Source organism: Aptenodytes forsteri, unplaced genomic scaffold (assembly GCF_000699145.1).
Source record: "Aptenodytes forsteri isolate BGI_AS27 unplaced genomic scaffold, ASM69914v1 Scaffold119, whole genome shotgun sequence".
NCBI classification, from domain to species: Eukaryota; Metazoa; Chordata; class Aves; order Sphenisciformes; family Spheniscidae; genus Aptenodytes; species Aptenodytes forsteri.
Window position 1 is genome coordinate 11,460,313 of NW_008796165.1, and position 17,009 is coordinate 11,477,321.

Sequence of the window (17,009 nt, forward strand, 5' to 3'; positions counted from 1 at the left end):
ACATTATCTACAAGTTATCATTTTTTAAAAAAATTGTTGCTGTTATAATAATTTGTAACTGTAAATTCTTTTCCCCATAAATAGATGAGATTTCACCAAAATCTGTGGCCTGCACCAATGTTGACCTTTAGCATAACCCTGCAAATTATCACCATAATAAGACTCTGATCTACTTACACCAGAATATAGTTGGAGAAAGTCCATGAAAAGACAGCAGGTTTATACTAATGCAGCTAAGAGCAGGTCTGGTCCAAAATAGATTTTAAAGCATTCAAATTAGAATGATGATAGCCTTTGCCTGGGATGTAGGAATAGGTGATGATAAAAAAGGAAGAAGAGAAGAACTGCTTATAGAGGAGTCTTGTCTTCTAGTGCACATATATCTCAGTTTAATTTTGCTTATATTTTGTGGGACTTCTATATTATGTGAGGTTTATATTATATGAGACTTCAGATACTGATACTTAAGATACCGGGATGGGCTGGAGCAGTTCATTTAGCAGAAACTGAAGTGAAAATTTTATTTCCTTCAAAGGTCACTTCTCAGAGTTCAGGGGGTAACTTTTCATTTTATAAAACCAGGGGACAATCTTGCTTGTCCTCCTCTGCAAAACCAGTGACTGTTTGCTGAAGTTGACCTGATCTATCTGTATGCATGGGGCTCGTGTATTGCTGCTGACTTCTCTGTGCATCACATGCTTGCTGCCTGGGTTGGATAGGCTCAGGAGAGACCACAGCTAAGTTAAAAAGGATTTATGCTCCTATTCTCCTGGATCATTAGTCACGTATGTACGGTGTTAAGGACAATGTGTCGCATTGGGCTCAACAGGGGATTTTAATGCACTAAGGCAAAGATCCATAAAGGACGTAGGTACCCAGCTCTGAGGCTGGGATTCAGAAGCCTTAATTAGGACACTACTTTGCCTGCACAGTGAGTTGGGAGAATTCAGTGTCTAGTAATGGGATTCATATGTACCAGTACTCTGAGCAGGGGGATTGAGTTAGTGAGCTGGAAAAATGTTGAAGAAAAGGATACGTTTCTGTGCTTCAGTTGATACCTAAGCCCTTTTCTCAGATCCGACCCTGAATGCTGAAGTTTTAGTAATATGTACCAGTCAGTCTGTGTTTACAATTCCACTGAATTTCCTTAGGGAAATAAATCAAAGTAAACTTTTTTTCATTTGACCCTGTTATTACAGTAGAAAGCCTAACACCAAACTGCACTGGAGGCCCAATGCTATACTGGAGCCACACTTCCCTTGTTTCCATTCTGCTTATGAACACCCTTCATCAACTAATCACTGTTTGGCACAGTATTAAATTTAATCACTGAACTCCAAGATGTTGTAATGTGTCTACCTACTCCATGGTTCCATTTGGATGGAAATTTTCTATCTCGTTTAAAGACTATTAAAACCCTGCCTTTCTTGTGCAGAACAAAAGGGTATTGTTTACTTTGTTTTTCGTTATTTTCGTATTCAACAAAAGATGATTATTCTGTCTCCTCAGTGCTGATATCCCTGTGAACATGTAGACCTCCTCTCTACTTGCTTTTCTTTCCCCTGGGTGACTACAAAATAGAAAATTTCCTTTGCACAGAAGCTTACGGTTGAAATGCACAAAAGCAAATGTTATTGATCTAAACTTTCAAGGCTTTTGTAATGAAGGTATTAATTAAAAAGTTGATGTGAGGCGTAATTGAATAAAGAAACAATGTCACAAGACACAGCAGAAGCAGCAATGAGATTAACACACAGTTATGGTTAAGAATTATTCTTTCATGAAATAAGAACAGTTGTTTCAGTTAAAACCTTTTGACCTTTTAAAAGAGATGCAGCAAACCCACAAACGTGTAGTTGTTTGGATCCTGTTATTGCCATCACGTTGTAACCTAAGGAGGATAGCTTTTTGATCCTACAACTAGGCAGCCTGTGGGCAGGAGAGCAGGGTTCTTGCTTTTTGAGAGCTAGTAGCCCATTCACAGTGGGTTGACTTTCAAAAGACCCATTTATTGAATGACGCAAGGTGCAAATTATGACTCACTCTGCATAGGTTAAGTTTGTAAAAACGAACCTATATTCGTCTTCCTAGCACCTACACAGCTGCATAATGTATTTATTATCTCTGGGGTCCCATTAACCCTTTTAGAGGCTTAAAAGTGATCTGCAATACAACCCAGACAAACTGATGTTCTTAGCTAGTGAATTGAAGTTTTTTATCAGTGGTGATCTAGTGAATGGCAGATTTTCTTCTCTCTGGCCAGGATTAGGTCACAGAGTGGCCCAGCAGTCTGGGTTTGAACATTTCCTCCTGTTCTAACAGCCCTCATAAAAAATACGTTGATTGCTGGTGGTGTTTGCTGATATATCACACTGTGTTTTCCAGGTCTCAACCAGATGAACCAGGTACTCTTCGATCTCTTGAGTCCTCTAATGATCTTGCAATGATACTGTAAGTAATCGTTGTTTATTATAAACAGCTTTTTAAGCAGAAGTGTGGTGCTAGTCCAGCACATTTTATTAGTTGAAACATTTCCTTGTATTTCCCACTTGTATCGCAACCTACTTTTTATGGTAGATTTAAGGGTATGGGAGCAGTTTTGCTGTGTTTGCAAGGCCTCTAAAAGGACAGAACCACCTCTTCACCTTCTCCACCCATCTCCTTCCCTGTCTTCCCTCCTTTCAAAGGCAGAACATCAGGAAGTTTGGAGATTCAGATGTGGTTTCTAAACCTGTGTCAGTGAGGAAGGTCTACTGCGCTGCTGGAAGTGGTGTGCAGCCACTTGTTCCTGTATTTCAGCTCTCCTTCCTCTCAGGAAACCCAGACTTAAAGGGAAGGAACACCCCAAATGACCCTTGTACGTGTCATTGCAAAAAATGGTGGTTGCTTAAAAAAAGGGTGTTACCTTACAGGCACGGCTTCATTTCTCCACCTATTCCTCTACTGCGCATGTTACAAATAATGACAGCTATTACAGGACTGGCTGTATGGGATGCACACTGAGAAATGTAGCCCCTCTTTCTTTGACCCCTTGTCTGTAGTCCTAACTCAGCAGAATTTTCCTTGTCTGGTAATATGGCTGGACTAGAGGAGGGACTGTACCTTCTCTTATTACTGTGGGTGAATAAATACTGCAAAAAGCCTTTCTCCAATGTTGAATCAAACACTGAAATTAATTTACTTCCTCTCTGTTCATAAATACTATGTGTCAGCTTTCTGCAAGCCACACTATGCTAACCTACTTGCAGAGATTCCTATGAAAAGAAGTGGCAAAATTGCATGTAAGATTATTTACAGCAAACTAATGTGAAAAATGAACATTGGCCAGATAGATACTTGTCTGTGTCTTTACTCAGGGAACACATATTACCCCGTGACTTTCATGGTCAATCACATCTAAACATAAAATGTGAGTTTCAGAAAACATGTAAGGAGCAGATTGGAAGTGACTATAAAGATATATATGCTGTTGTTTTTAAGCCCATAATAAAACTTACTGAATACTGATGAACAATAGATGCATTGAAAGGAAATTATGATCTGCTCCTGCTTAATCCTTGAAAGAAAAAAGCAAATTCACTTATGAATTCTCTGTAATGGTTTATTCTTTAAGACAGAACAATGGAGGCTTGGTACGAAACTCAATGGAATCAATAAAAAGACCCCCATTTTATGCCCCAAGTTTGTAGCCTACACAGAAGTCTGTTATGGCAGCTGCCACCTTTACTAACACACCAGGGTTCAGACCAGGTTCCTCTAGGGCTACAGCAGTAACGGCTCTTAAGTCTGGCTGAAACAGTCTGATATTCCCTGTGGATCAGGCACAGTGGTGGACCTGTAACACGCACTCACCTGTGCGTTACGTCACTAAGTCTAGTATGTGCTGTTCCAGTTGTAGCTCTTGTAAATTAAGCAGAGAAATAAGCTGCTTTTTCACTTCATGCCACTGCTGAAATATGATCCAAGGCTCAGGTAGATTCCAGCTGTGATCTTACTCCTTGGTTATGAACATACATTTATGTTCTCAAGACATTAGAGCTCCTTCTACACATGCAAAAATTGTAAAAACAAAATGAACAACGTTCTCTGTGTACAGTAGAGTTATTTAAAGTGCCTGAGGGTTTGAACATAAGCAGACACTGTGTTCGCATACAATATAAGCAAGACCTCTGAGTTTTGGCATTTAAAATGACAATTAAAAATAGAGCAGGCATGTTTCAGCAACTTTATGGGACGTCATAAACATCCAGAAAAAGATGCCAGACAAAAGTAAAGATTCACAATAAGGATTCTTTTCTTCTTTTTGTTTCCTACCTCAGTTTTTAGTGTGATGTGTTGTAACGCACCGAAAAACTAATGAAACAAAAGTAAAGGGCAGAAGGTGTCTTGCTCATTGGAAGCTATTGTAGGACAGAAAATGCTTCTCTGGGAGAGTCAAAGTTTACAATCTGTATGGCTCTGTTCAGATAATTGTTTTAGCTTCCTACTAAAAAGCCCCAAACAAGTCTGGAAGGTGAAAAACACTTTCTTCCCTCAACACAGAAACAGACACAATAGACTCAAAATCTCTCCCTGGCACAAGTTTGCGTACCATGACACTACCTGAATTTTCTTAGATATATTTACTATAGGAACGATGCTACTGCATAGTCAGTCAGCTATTCCTACTGTAGCCTCCTGACAGCATGCCATGGATTATGAAATTTTGTGTCGTATCGTGTACCTTTAAGCAACATAGTGTTTACAAATTTATAAGGCACATCCTGTTGTGAATGTGTTTTAGGCATTAAGCTAAAGTGAGAAGAAGAACCTGAATCTCAAGTTAAGGATTTAATTACAAGGCCTTTCTTCCTCAATACTTTTTTTCCTGCCACTTGTAAACCCTTTGACAAAAAGAGTTCCTCAGCTTCTTTGGTTTTTTGTATCTGAATTTCTCCTTAATCTACTCCTTAATCTCCAAAATGCCTTGAAATGTTGTTATGACATTGAGTGGAATTTCCTCTAGGATGGTCAGCTCTTTCCTAGCCGTAAGATGGGAGACAAATTGCAGTTTGTTTTTAGATAGTTCTGAAATCCATCTCTTCTCTTTATGACACTTTAGCAATGTGTTTTGTTCTGTGCATGCATTGAAACCACATAGCCAGCAACTGATCCACCTAATGATGCTCAGCCAATATAAATGCCCCCCCCAGCTTTCCTGGGTTTCTCTCAGTCCGCCCCCTCACCATAGGAATAATGCGTGGCTCCTCTATTTTTTTTTCCCACCTCTCACTTTTGCATTTGGAAAAAAATGTAAAGTCTTGTAGAGTTTTTGAGGTATTTGCAGGGAATTTACCTTCTTCCTCTATGCAGGGGCCAAGGAACAGTTAGTCTCTTCTTTCTTGCCACTGGACACCAGCATTGAGATTTTTTTCAGGACTCGGGGCTAAGTGAGAATTAGGTTCCTGCCACCCCTGAGTTAAGCAGTGCTCTGCATTAGTGATCCAGTGTCTCAATCAGGGCAGGAAGTGCATAAACCAATCCACAGGGACTGGGAACGAGACATCTGCCATAAAAGAGGGAGACAGAAGGTATCTTAGGGTTACATTTGTTTCCTGTGGCTATGCATTTGCTTTGTTTTCATTTTCCTTTCCCCTCCCCCTTACAACAATTCGAGACTATGTAGGAGCTCTTTTTTCCCCTTTACCTGTATTTATTTCCTTTAATTAGGCAATAATTTTGCAATCTGAGGGATTCAGAAGCAATCCCACTCTGCCTTTCTACCTTGCTAGTTGTAGCCTCTTGTTCCTAACCCTGCCACAGTTGCAATGCCATGCTGTGAAACAAAGTTCAAAGGTCTTTTTTGTTTGTTTGTTTTTTACCTTGCATTCCTTCCCTTTCCCTTGCATTCCTGCTCAGTGTAGCCCCAGCAGCTCTTTTCCTCCATGTGGAGCATCAGGCACATCCCTCAGGCCTCCTGCTGAATTCTTTACCTCCCTCAAACATGACCTTGGGCTAGATCTCACCCCTCATGCAGGTGCTCAGCACAGAACAAAGTTCAAGTCCATTTAAGACCTATTTAAGGGGCTTAAGGGGGCATTAGATAGGTTGCAAGTTTAACACTCATCCTCTGTGCAGGATAGATTTGATATTAACCGTAGTAAAACTGCTGTGGTGGATAGTCTTTTTAGCTATGAGTGATCTTGTGTGCTTACGCCTTTGCAATAGCAGCTATGTGACTTCTTCATTTATACAATCAACCTGAAACTGTCTTGATGAAATAAAGTTTGTAATTGCTGCTATCACAAAAATTGTAACTGGAAAAGTCGTTGCAGTATGTCTCTAGAATGCTGTCTCCAACTCCTATACCTTGCTGAACATTGCAGATAGCTTCTCCGGTGATGGAGAAGTGGAGCTCATCTGAACATGGGACAGATTTGAATAATCTCTTTCACCTCTCCAGCAACACAGAATTGTTCCTTGCCTTTTGTTTGCTCGTGCTTTGCCCAGGCTAGTCATGACCAACAAAACTTCAGCTTTTTAGGCAAGTGTATCACAAGCCACTGCACCTCAGTCTTAGGAAATTTATTTTGCTGTTCAAAACAATTCCTCACACTCCTTGACGTTTACTCCTATGGGTATTTGTAGGCTGTTATGTCTGCCCTTACTTGTTGTTTAACCTAGCAATAAGCATTTAGCTCTGTCCTCATAAATCATTTCCCCTCAGCTCTTTAGCTGTCTGTGCTCCTAAATATGAAAAAGCCAGGCTAAGCCTACCCTTGTCAATGACTACTCCCCACAGGATTTTACTAGTGGCACAAAATCATTGCTCAAGCCATGATTTCATTCCTGGCTTATTGCATGATACTTTGCTGATTATACTGACCTGAGGATCTATATCAGCGGTTCTTTGGGTTTCTTTCCCATGTCCTCCCACATACTCTTAAGACTTGTTCCACCTCTTCCCCCAACTTTAAAACCACTAATTCAGGCTCCCTGCCCCTTCTCCCCAAAAGCACATCTTCTGGGAGTAGTGGAGGCTGCAGGGAGTGTCCCTGCTGCCTCTGTTCCCACTTCCTTCATCCCTCACTCTTCGCTGAAGGACTTCTCTGCAGACAGAAGCTCGTTCCCAGGGGCAGCCGGAAGGTGGGCTTCCACAGCACATCTCCCGGGATCACTGTCTGGTGGGTGCAGCTCCCTGGAGCAGGGTAAGGAAGAGTAACTGGCTGGATTCAAACCTCCTCTGCCCAGATCCGTGGCAGGAGCTGGTGGGCAGGGAGCTGGGCCAGGGAGCTTACCAGCCGGCTGGGAGAGCATGGGAAATTCTTGCATTTTCGCCCCTCCTGTGGGCACCTGTCTGCATTTTTGGAGTGGCTTGTCTGGACTTAACACATACCAGTTTCAGGAGTTTTGTGGTGAGGCCAGAATGTGCTGTTGATTAAGTCATCTTTGAAGGTATCTGGATCTTAAAATAAATTAATTGCCACAAAATATCACCAGGAAGAATTCAGGAGAACCCTAAAAAAGGTTCATTTATCCAGTTTATGGGGACACTTACAGTGACTACAGCAAGCATTGAAAATAATTAAGAGTTGTGTAAGGCACAGGAATTACTTCAGGGTGCAAATCAGGCTTTGACTTTTAGGGAGAAGAAAGAAACTTCTTGTGGGCAGATTTGCCCATAGCTGCCTATTGCAAACTTCCTTTTACTTTTTTGTTAAATTTTTGTTAGTGGTTACAACCACAGACACAGGAAGGACCAGAGGCAGGAGCTGGTGGGCAGGGAGCTGGGCCAGGGAGCTTACCAGCCGGCTGGGAGAGCATGGGAAATTCTTGCATTTTCGCCCCTCCTGTGGGCACCTGTCTGCATTTTTGGAGTGGCTTGTCTGGACTTAACACATACCAGTTTCAGGAGTTTTGTGGTGAGGCCAGAATGTGCTGTTGATTAAGTCATCTTTGAAGGTATCTGGATCTTAAAATAAATTAATTGCCACAAAATATCACCAGGAAGAATTCAGGAGAACCCTAAAAAAGGTTCATTTATCCAGTTTATGGGGACACTTACAGTGACTACAGCAAGCATTGAAAATAATTAAGAGTTGTGTAAGGCACAGGAATTACTTCAGGGTGCAAATCAGGCTTTGACTTTTAGGGAGAAGAAAGAAACTTCTTGTGGGCAGATTTGCCCATAGCTGCCTATTGCAAACTTCCTTTTACTTTTTTGTTAAATTTTTGTTAGTGGTTACAACCCCACAGACACGAAGGACCAGAGAGATCCCTAATCTGGCATAGGATATCATCTCATCAGCATAGGGCATCTTACCATCACGTGCGAAGTAGAGTATTGTTCTCTTTTTAGCTGGTAAAAATTTGGAAATTGCAAAATGGTCATGAAAGCAAGAGACAGGATGTGATGGAAGACATTTATTTTACTAAAAAATCAAAAAATTTACACAAGCCTCAAGTCTATGCTGCGTTTCTTTCCTACTTGCGCATTCATTTTAACTCCTCCACTCTCATCTCATTTGTTACTGTGTTAAATGTGGCTGATTACCGCAGTGCGTTTTCTTTCAGGACTCTTTCGTCTCTGGGTTGGAAGAATCGTCCATTTGCCTTGTAGCAGAAGAAGAGTTCGGTTCTAAATTTGGGATGACTTGTTCAAAAACTACTTTTGTTTCACCTCTGAGCTACAGACCCACCCTTTAAAACTCTGAACATTTATTTTGATTTTTCTGAAGACTGAATTGTCTTCTGACATGAGCAAGAGGGTCCTATATGACCATGAATTAAGTTAAATTGTACCTGGGAAGTTTAGTCTTGTTTAATGGCTTTGTTCAGTTATGCTACCTGTTCATTATCTTTACATAAACATTAAAATCATACAATCATTACATTTTCTCCTCTAAAATAAAGGAGATTCTTATAAGAAACTTAACTCTCTCTGCGTGTTTTCTTTGTTTCTGTATGAGTGTACACATGCACTTTTTTATTTTGTTGAATAACTCCTTCAACCACATTTTCCCCCCTCTGTTTACATCTCTTCAGACACAAGGCAAGCACAGAAGAAGAATTCCAAGTGTAAGCAGAAAAAAGAAAAAATCTTGTTCCTCCCTTAGATCTTCATAATCATGGAAGCGTTGTATGGCTATTTAAGCTGTTGTAGAAAAAGCCATTGGCATCCAGCAAATTGTATTAGGGTTTTCAAAACCATGGCATCATTTTCTGAAATTTGATTTTCTAGGTCCCAAAATGAGAAGGAAGAAATGCAATAATCCACTTGGAAGCGGGGGTCTTTCATTTCTGCCTGGTTAGTAGTTTAGTAAAAGTTTAGCTATGTAAACACTTATTCATCAGGAAAGGTTAGTCATTGCCATGCTTTCTTATACTCTGTTACCAGCTTTCATGTTCTTTTTCTGAGCCTTTCTCAGCAGGTCCGTGAAGTCTGACCTCTCTTACTGGCTTCTCATATTCCTTCATTATATATCGATCATGCTAGAATGATGACCTCTATAGAAACTCTGGGAAATACGTGCATTAAGTATTGAGGCAGCCCTGGCACTTGCTACATATTCATCAGACTAAATCAGAAACAAAGCTGAAATCCCTTCCGAAAGTGAGGTTGAACATTTAAAATGAACCAGAGGAGATCTCATTGGAAATGTCCGTATTGTCACTATCCTCTCTTCTTTAAAAAGCATGAAGACTGAAGCAGGCTGTCTGATAGAAATAGGTTCTGCACTAGTATTGCGTAAACAAATATGGAAACACTGCAGTTTAAGAATAGACTAGGATCTGCAAAAATATGCTGTAATCCCTCTGACCTCCTCATGAGGTGTGAGCATCTTATAGGGAGAAATGTGGGACCAAGCTAATAACCTCTGTTGGCTGTGTGAAACAGTTCCAGCTTTCTCTGCTGCGAAAACATGGGAATCCTTGGTTTAAGGTTGATCCCATGACTTGCTAAATGGCCTCATGCCCACTGACTCAGGGCAGCGTATATAAATTGGGTAAGCTAATTACCTCCTGTAAAACATCTCTCCTCTTGAATCTGGATGGGCCATTTTGTCCCATGACTAATTGCATGTCTCTTCACTTACATTTCATCCAGCCTCCACAGAAGGTAGTAGGAGTTAATTTTCTGGTTTTCCTGGGAAAGGAATTGGACCCTGACTTTAGCAAGTTAGTTTCTCTGAGCAGACTGGTGTGCGGGGTGTTGCTTAATGGTGCAGTCAGAGCAGGAATTCTGTAAGAGCCGCAGGCTGATGGCAATTTTCTCAGTCCCACTCAGGAGAAGACATTTGGCAGACAGATCCATCCTCTCTAACAAGCAGAAGCACATATTTCTGTGGCTTGCTCTGCAAACACCTTCCCCTCAGAAGCGGTGCATTTAGAGCACCAAGAGTTGAGGGAAGTGTAAGAGGATTTCTGTCTACTTCCCAGACCATTTCTAAGCAAAAACAACCCAAACCAATTTAGAATTCAGCTGACTTGAACATTAAATAGAATACATTTAAAAAGCCATGACAGTTTTTGAGTGAGGATGCACTGCAATAGAAGAAAACTTCCATTTTCTTTTAAACCATGTTTATACTGTGAGTTGTGGACACAAAATTATTACTACTTCATACCTGTAGCTGAAAAAGGAACCATGTACCTCTGAATGTCAAACATGGCTTTAATCTGCTTCGCAGCTTGTTTTGTTTTGTTTTTCTCTGTTTCATTTCCCTTTGCGGTATTAAGCTCTGACCCTGAAAGGTGAGGAAGTGAAGGAAATGGAAGAGTGAAATTTGGGGAGTCTGACGCTAAAAAGCCAAGGGAACCATGAGGCAGTCTGTCTGGTTGTGAGATTGAAATGTAAGTGGACTCCTCAAATTAATTACTTTGGAACCCACTTACTTATGTATGTGGACTCCCTTAAGCATAAGTCTTACATTATGTCATTGAGATGGCATTTGGGCTTGATTTATGTTGGCACAAAACTAGCTATAAACTGCACATGTGTGCCCATAGTAGCCCCTTTTCAAACAGAGCATGTTTATAGAAACAGGAAACATGGCTGCAGCAGGAGTGCACCGAGCCTCTGCTGTGTCAACAGCGTCACAAATACAGGTATCCAGGATCTACATGCTGCATTCATTTTCCATGTATTTCAACTCAGTCGGTAACTTGGAACACCATTACCAGAGATTAGTGGTTGGTTGATGGAGCAAAAATGACTTATTAGGTGACATTTACTGTGCTAAAGATGTGTATCTGAACAAGAGCCACAGTCCACATTTTAGTCTTTTTCTTTCATACTCTATCTAATCTGTGGCTGGTATTTCATAGTGATAATCTCTCTCTTTTTTCCCTCCTTGGAGAATGAGGACACACTGTATTAATTATATCTGATTCTGTAGTCACATACTTTATCTTTAAAATGGTATGAGCTTTCCTGTCTGAATAAATTTGAGGCCTTCAGGTTATGTTAAGGGAAGTGTAAACTCTTCACTGTTCTTTATAGTAAATTAGAAACAGTTAAATATATATAAGCACCATTCAAGATTTCTTTTAGGAGATAGAAAGACAAACATAAATGAAGATCAAAAAGAGCAGAGCATTTTTGGTGACTGAGAAAACCATATTCTTTGGTTCCTCAGATGCATTTATTTGCATATTCAGTCTTCAACCTGTTTGAGTTGTGAGGTGCTGTAAATAGGCACAAATAACCTTCTCCCTGATCCACTGATCCAGTGAAATAAGAGGTTTTTTATGCTTCAAGAATGCAGTACCTTTGAACATCTTCTCTGTGACATTGATGAAACCCTTCCCAGAAGGGGAGAGATGAAGCCATGAGGGCCCTATCTCCTCCGTCTGGGTTGACCTAAAGGCAGACTAAATGAGCTGCACACTGTAGGAGTTCCCTTTCGCAACATCGCTTTCTTCAACTTTCAAGAAGTCTGTAACAGAGACAGTGTTGTTGCGCACACGAAACAGCCTCCTCCAAGTTTCTAAGGAGAACCGATGATGCAGGAGGAATCCTTTTCCTCATGTGGTATACACCCCCCTCTTTCTCTCCCTCAGTTGGGAGAATCCTTATGTTGGTATTTAAACAATCCAGGAGATTTTTTTAGGGCACATCTCATATTGGGAGTTGGAAGAAAAAAGATCTTCATGTTGTCTTGGAGAGACTGAGAGGAAATGCATGTGAATCCTAAAGCCCAACTTCAAAATAAGAAATGCTGTTTGTCAATGAAGATTAGCTTGAAATAAGAACCAGTACCAAAGCCTTTTAAATGGAAATACTCTACCTCTTGCACCTTTAGAGCTGGCAGAAGGTGTAAGCATTGCTCATAGGAGCACGCCCTTAGCACAGTAAGCTATAGCGTTAACCGAGTAACTCAGAGAGTTTGGTCTATTCTCGGATCTTACAGAAAAATAGCAGTAACTGTGTGTTGCAGTTCTTGCTTGGTAGATGTCGGTAATCTCAGAGACAATTTGAGTAGGCTATAGGAGTAGCACTATTGTATTACTCACTGAAGACTTACACTCCCTTTGGAGTTGGTGTGGGAATGTATTTCTATCTGGGAAATACAGTTCCCACATCAAGTGTCTTAGGACTTGTTTATTTACTGATTGCAAGTCAGATAAATTTGTCAAAACATTTGTAACCTACAGCATGAAAACCAGAGCCAAACAACCTGCACTTGGTGTTCTATTGCATGAAATATTTCAAGTCTGATTGCTGAATGTAGCCCTCGATGTCCTGGCATGGTCACTGTTATTAGAGGATCACAGGCACTAAAGACAGTAGCTGTGATGTTCTGTTGGGTTTGGGCTGAGACAACTTTTTACCCCTTTTGTTGGAAAATTGCTTGCAGGTAAATGCTTAGTTTTAATTATTCTCCTTTGCTGTTTAACTTAGGGGCATACTGTTGTGTTTGGGACAGTATTAGAACAGAGTAACAGGCACACTTATCAGAAGGATTGGGAAACAGATACTGTAGTGCTGAGTGGGTGTCATGGGGGAGGGTTTTTTAACTTCCCTGGGTTAGTGCCCAGCACAGAAGTAGATGGTAGGAAAAATCATGTCGGCAGAGAATTACATGTTGGGTCTCTGTGGGTGTGAGTTGAGGACGCCCCACAGAAGCCTGTAATCCCATCTCTGCTTTCAAGAATAGCAGGCATAGGCAGCACAGCCTTCAGGAGCTCCCTGATGGCAAAAAGGGCTGCATAGTCTGTCTTGTCAGAGCAATGTCCATGCAGCAGTATGGCCTTCAGATATAAAAAGATCTGTTTATTATAAATTAAAACATTTCTTTCTGACAGGTAAGAAACAGGACATTTCCAAAGTTCTGCAACATGTTCCGACTGTTTGAGAGAAATGTTTCCCTTCAAATTCATTGAAGTGCTTATATCTGTTACTGCTCACTGTTCCTGTCTCACAGAGATCCACTGCTTCTGAAGGATTTATATCAATACAGTTTATTTGAATGAATGAGAGTTGCTGGCTCTGCCATTGGGTTTGTGATGTTTGTAAGGACTCTGAAAGTTGGGAGGTCTCTGAAGGTGAATGTTGGAAGGTTGCTGGAAACCAAATGACTTATTTTTGCACCTTAACTTCCATCTGAAATACAGCTCATGGTCTTGTATTGTCCATGTATTTGTGTAGTGGGAGTGTGGTTTTAACAGTAAGCTTTATTATAAACCCTAACAAATTCTCATATGTTATAATCTTTATGCATACCAACTTTATTTTTTTTCCCCTGTGTGTACTTGAAATTAATTTACATGATAAATGTAGAGCAATCAGAACAGGATATGAAACAGGAACCGCTGGAGTGAGCGTGAGTAGGACACAGATGTAATAGCCTTCAAAAGCACACGCTGCTTGCTGACATTTGTCAGTAAGGGAATGGCCTGGAATCCCAGCCCAAGCAGATGTGTTGCAATAGGCAGAGGAAGAGATCAGTCTTAGTGTCCCTTGATGGCTTCTCCTGAAGATTTGAGGTTATGCCAGCTGCTGCTCTGACCGCCAGCTTTCGTCTCTTGCTCCAGACTGGATCTGGAATAAAGCGTTTCTTCCCAGCCATGATGTGTTCACTTTTTGGTATCTGTGAAGCAGAGACTTGATGTGAACCTGGATGGGGGAGCAGCAGCTTCTTATAACTGGACCTTGCCTCTATTTGCAAAAGAATTAGCCAGAGGAAGAAAAATGTTTATGCTCTTTTTTTCTATGTAAAGTGTAGAAACTAAAGAGATTCTCACTGAGATTTGCCAGCTGTGTTGATCACAGAGGTTTGCAGGTCACACTGCAAGTTCGCCCCAGAGCATCTTACACTATGATTCAGCTCCAGTCTCTGGTCCTGTGTAACCTCCTGCCTTTCCCCCTGCCCTCCCCCAGATGCCTCCATCTTCCTTATCTCCGGTACCCCTCATCTGACCCCTCCGTTCCTCATTTCAGAGTGTCTCCTCCAGAAGTTGGACAAATTGACAGATCTGTCAAGAGATGCAGGAAGGGAACTGGGGGGTTATCTGAGTGTGCAGGTTATCTAAGGAGTTGCTCTCAAGAAACAGTATCTGTAAGCAGTACAAGTTATCCCAAGCTGGAGACAAGTAGAGGCTGGGCCGGTGAGTTCATCAGGGCCAGCTGTGTTGTGGATATGGGTGAAAGATGAGAAGTCTGAAAATAGTGGTAGGGTTGCCCTGAAGCGAGAAAGAGGTACCTGTGATTGAGAAACGTGGAAGGAAAGGGGTTTTTCATATGTATTTGGGGCCTTTGAATTAGCTTCCTTGGTAAGGAAGGGCTTCCTGGAATTCTTCGACTGGTTTTATACCCAGAAAGGAATTATTTGGCACTGGATTCAGTATACACGTGGGATTTGACTTTGCAGTGAGACTGCCTTGTGACAAAACCCCTCCAAAATATATTCAGCAAAGTTTTCCTCAGATGCAAACTCTGTGTCTGCTTCCAAGTTGGATGACTGCTTGCTCATTCCTCGGCTGGGTTTGTCAAAACTTCACAACATTTAGTCTTGCTTTTCCTTGCCGTGCTGAGTCACTCTCTGATTTGAGTGAGAATTAAAATGTTTGTTACTGTAAATTTTGCTAGCCTCTGTCTGACATCCAAGTGGAAAAACCTGCAATGTCAGTTTGCTCAAAAATGAGTTTTCAGAAGAATTTTTATCCTCAATACTTTTATATGTAACGCATATATTTTGCTTTCTCTGTTACTTGTGGTCTCTTTAATTACATCATGGCAATCTGAACTGTGGCAGGATCAGACTCAGAAAAAGCATGATCAAAGGAAAATGGAAGTTTTATTGGGTTTAAATAGATTTTTCAACCTAAGAGGTGACTCCTCCGAAAAGGCAACATGACATCCTTCTGTCTACTAAGTTTTCTCTCAGTTTTGTAATAGACTGTAGGATTTTTATGTCAGCCTGAGCTCTTTTTGGCTGTTGTATAATGCACTTTGGGGTGTGTAGAGAACACTGGTCTTTAGTAGCTCTTCAGAGACTTGAGGTTTTAGCTCTATAGTTCCTTATTTCTGTCCCTGTTCATCCTGGCCAGGCAGAAAGCACATAAAAGGTGGTTGGAACAGATCTGTACCCATGGAAGTTGGATGGCAGTGCAGATGCGTAATGCACCTTTCCCTGAGTAAAAGATGCTCACTTCGGGCAGGCATAGCTTATACCTGCTGAAATTCCAGAGGCACATGCAGCTACATAGAGCTGACTCTGGGGGATGCTCTGAGCATCAAACGTCAATCACAGTTGAGCTAACAAGCTAGTCAACTTCAGTGGTGGCAAAGCTGTAGCTTCGTGGCTGGAGCAGAAAGCAGGACACCCTAGTGCATATAGTGACTGGCAGGGTACATATGCACCGCAAAGTTTTTGCAGGGTATGGGGTATTGCACAAATATAACCATGGCTGTAATTTTAAGGATTATACTCATGCACACAGAGGAAAATTTAGTTTTCAGAATTCTTTACTGGTGATGAAACATAATCCAGAAGGAACACTGTTGGGTTTTCTGATGTCAGTGTGAGCTGACAGAGTTGGCAAGAAGAAAAATTATCCTTCAATTATAGGCTAAACAAGTTTAAAAGAAGTCACTGAGACATAGCTGGTATGGAGCCCCATATTGCTATTATTATATTTGCCTCTCAGAAAAAAGACATGCTTAAAAGTCCGTAAGCTGTTCCCTCTCCTTCCCCCTCCTCTGTTGAAAAATTAGTCTCTTTGTCACATGTAAGAGCTGTACAAGTAACAGGAATAAAACATGTAGGTGTTCTGAATAAAGTCCTTAAACAACATGCTATTTGTTAAGCACATCAAGTTCTGGACAAAGTCACACTGTAGCTTTTCTGTTTCATGTGCTCAGGTGATAAAGAATACTGCAGAACTTCCCTCAGTAAAAAGTTTATTTCTTGCCTTGAATCAAATTGTGACTCAGAATGAAAATGTCACTGAGACATGGGCTATAGTGAGACTATGTGACCACTGTTTCCAGTCACCCTGTAATTAGAAGGGTTTTTGGTGGTGATGCATGAGCTAAGATAATCTCTGCAGGGCTAAGACAAGAATTAAACTCCGCTTTCATCAGAAAAGACAGTAGTTGATAAGCCACAAGTTGAAAAATGTTACATTCGGTGGTTCTTCATAGAAAGTGCACTATTAACGACATCATAGAAACATTGCATGGTAAGAAGTCTGTCCCCCCAAATGTTAAAATGGGATGGAAACACACTTTTTCAATTTTTACTTTTTTCTTCTTCTAGATAATCTTTCTAACTAACTTCTTTCTGAATCTTCTGTGATCTATGATATGTTAATGGTACCATATAATTATATGATATAGTAATGATAAATGATAAATAAAGATTAAATATTAAATGTTATCTATTAATATATATAACATGGCACTGGTTTTGGCTGTGGTAGTTGCCATCAACACATACGTCCAGGAGGAAGCATCCAGCCCTTAGGCACTGTTCATGCACCAGGGAAGTTTGGGAACTTCTGGCCTTGGGCTTGAAAGCACCCAC

General features: G+C 40.9%; 1 long non-coding RNA gene across 1 annotated transcript in view; it reads left to right on the forward strand.

Moving 5' to 3' along the window:
* The window catches only part of LOC103905663, a 149,881-nt gene that overhangs the window by 66,658 nt on the left and 66,214 nt on the right, over positions 1-17,009 (forward strand). Inside the window, exon 5 of the long non-coding RNA XR_657968.2 lies at positions 2,386-2,451. This is a non-coding gene — a long non-coding RNA (uncharacterized LOC103905663). The remainder of the gene's footprint in view (positions 1-2,385; positions 2,452-17,009) is intronic.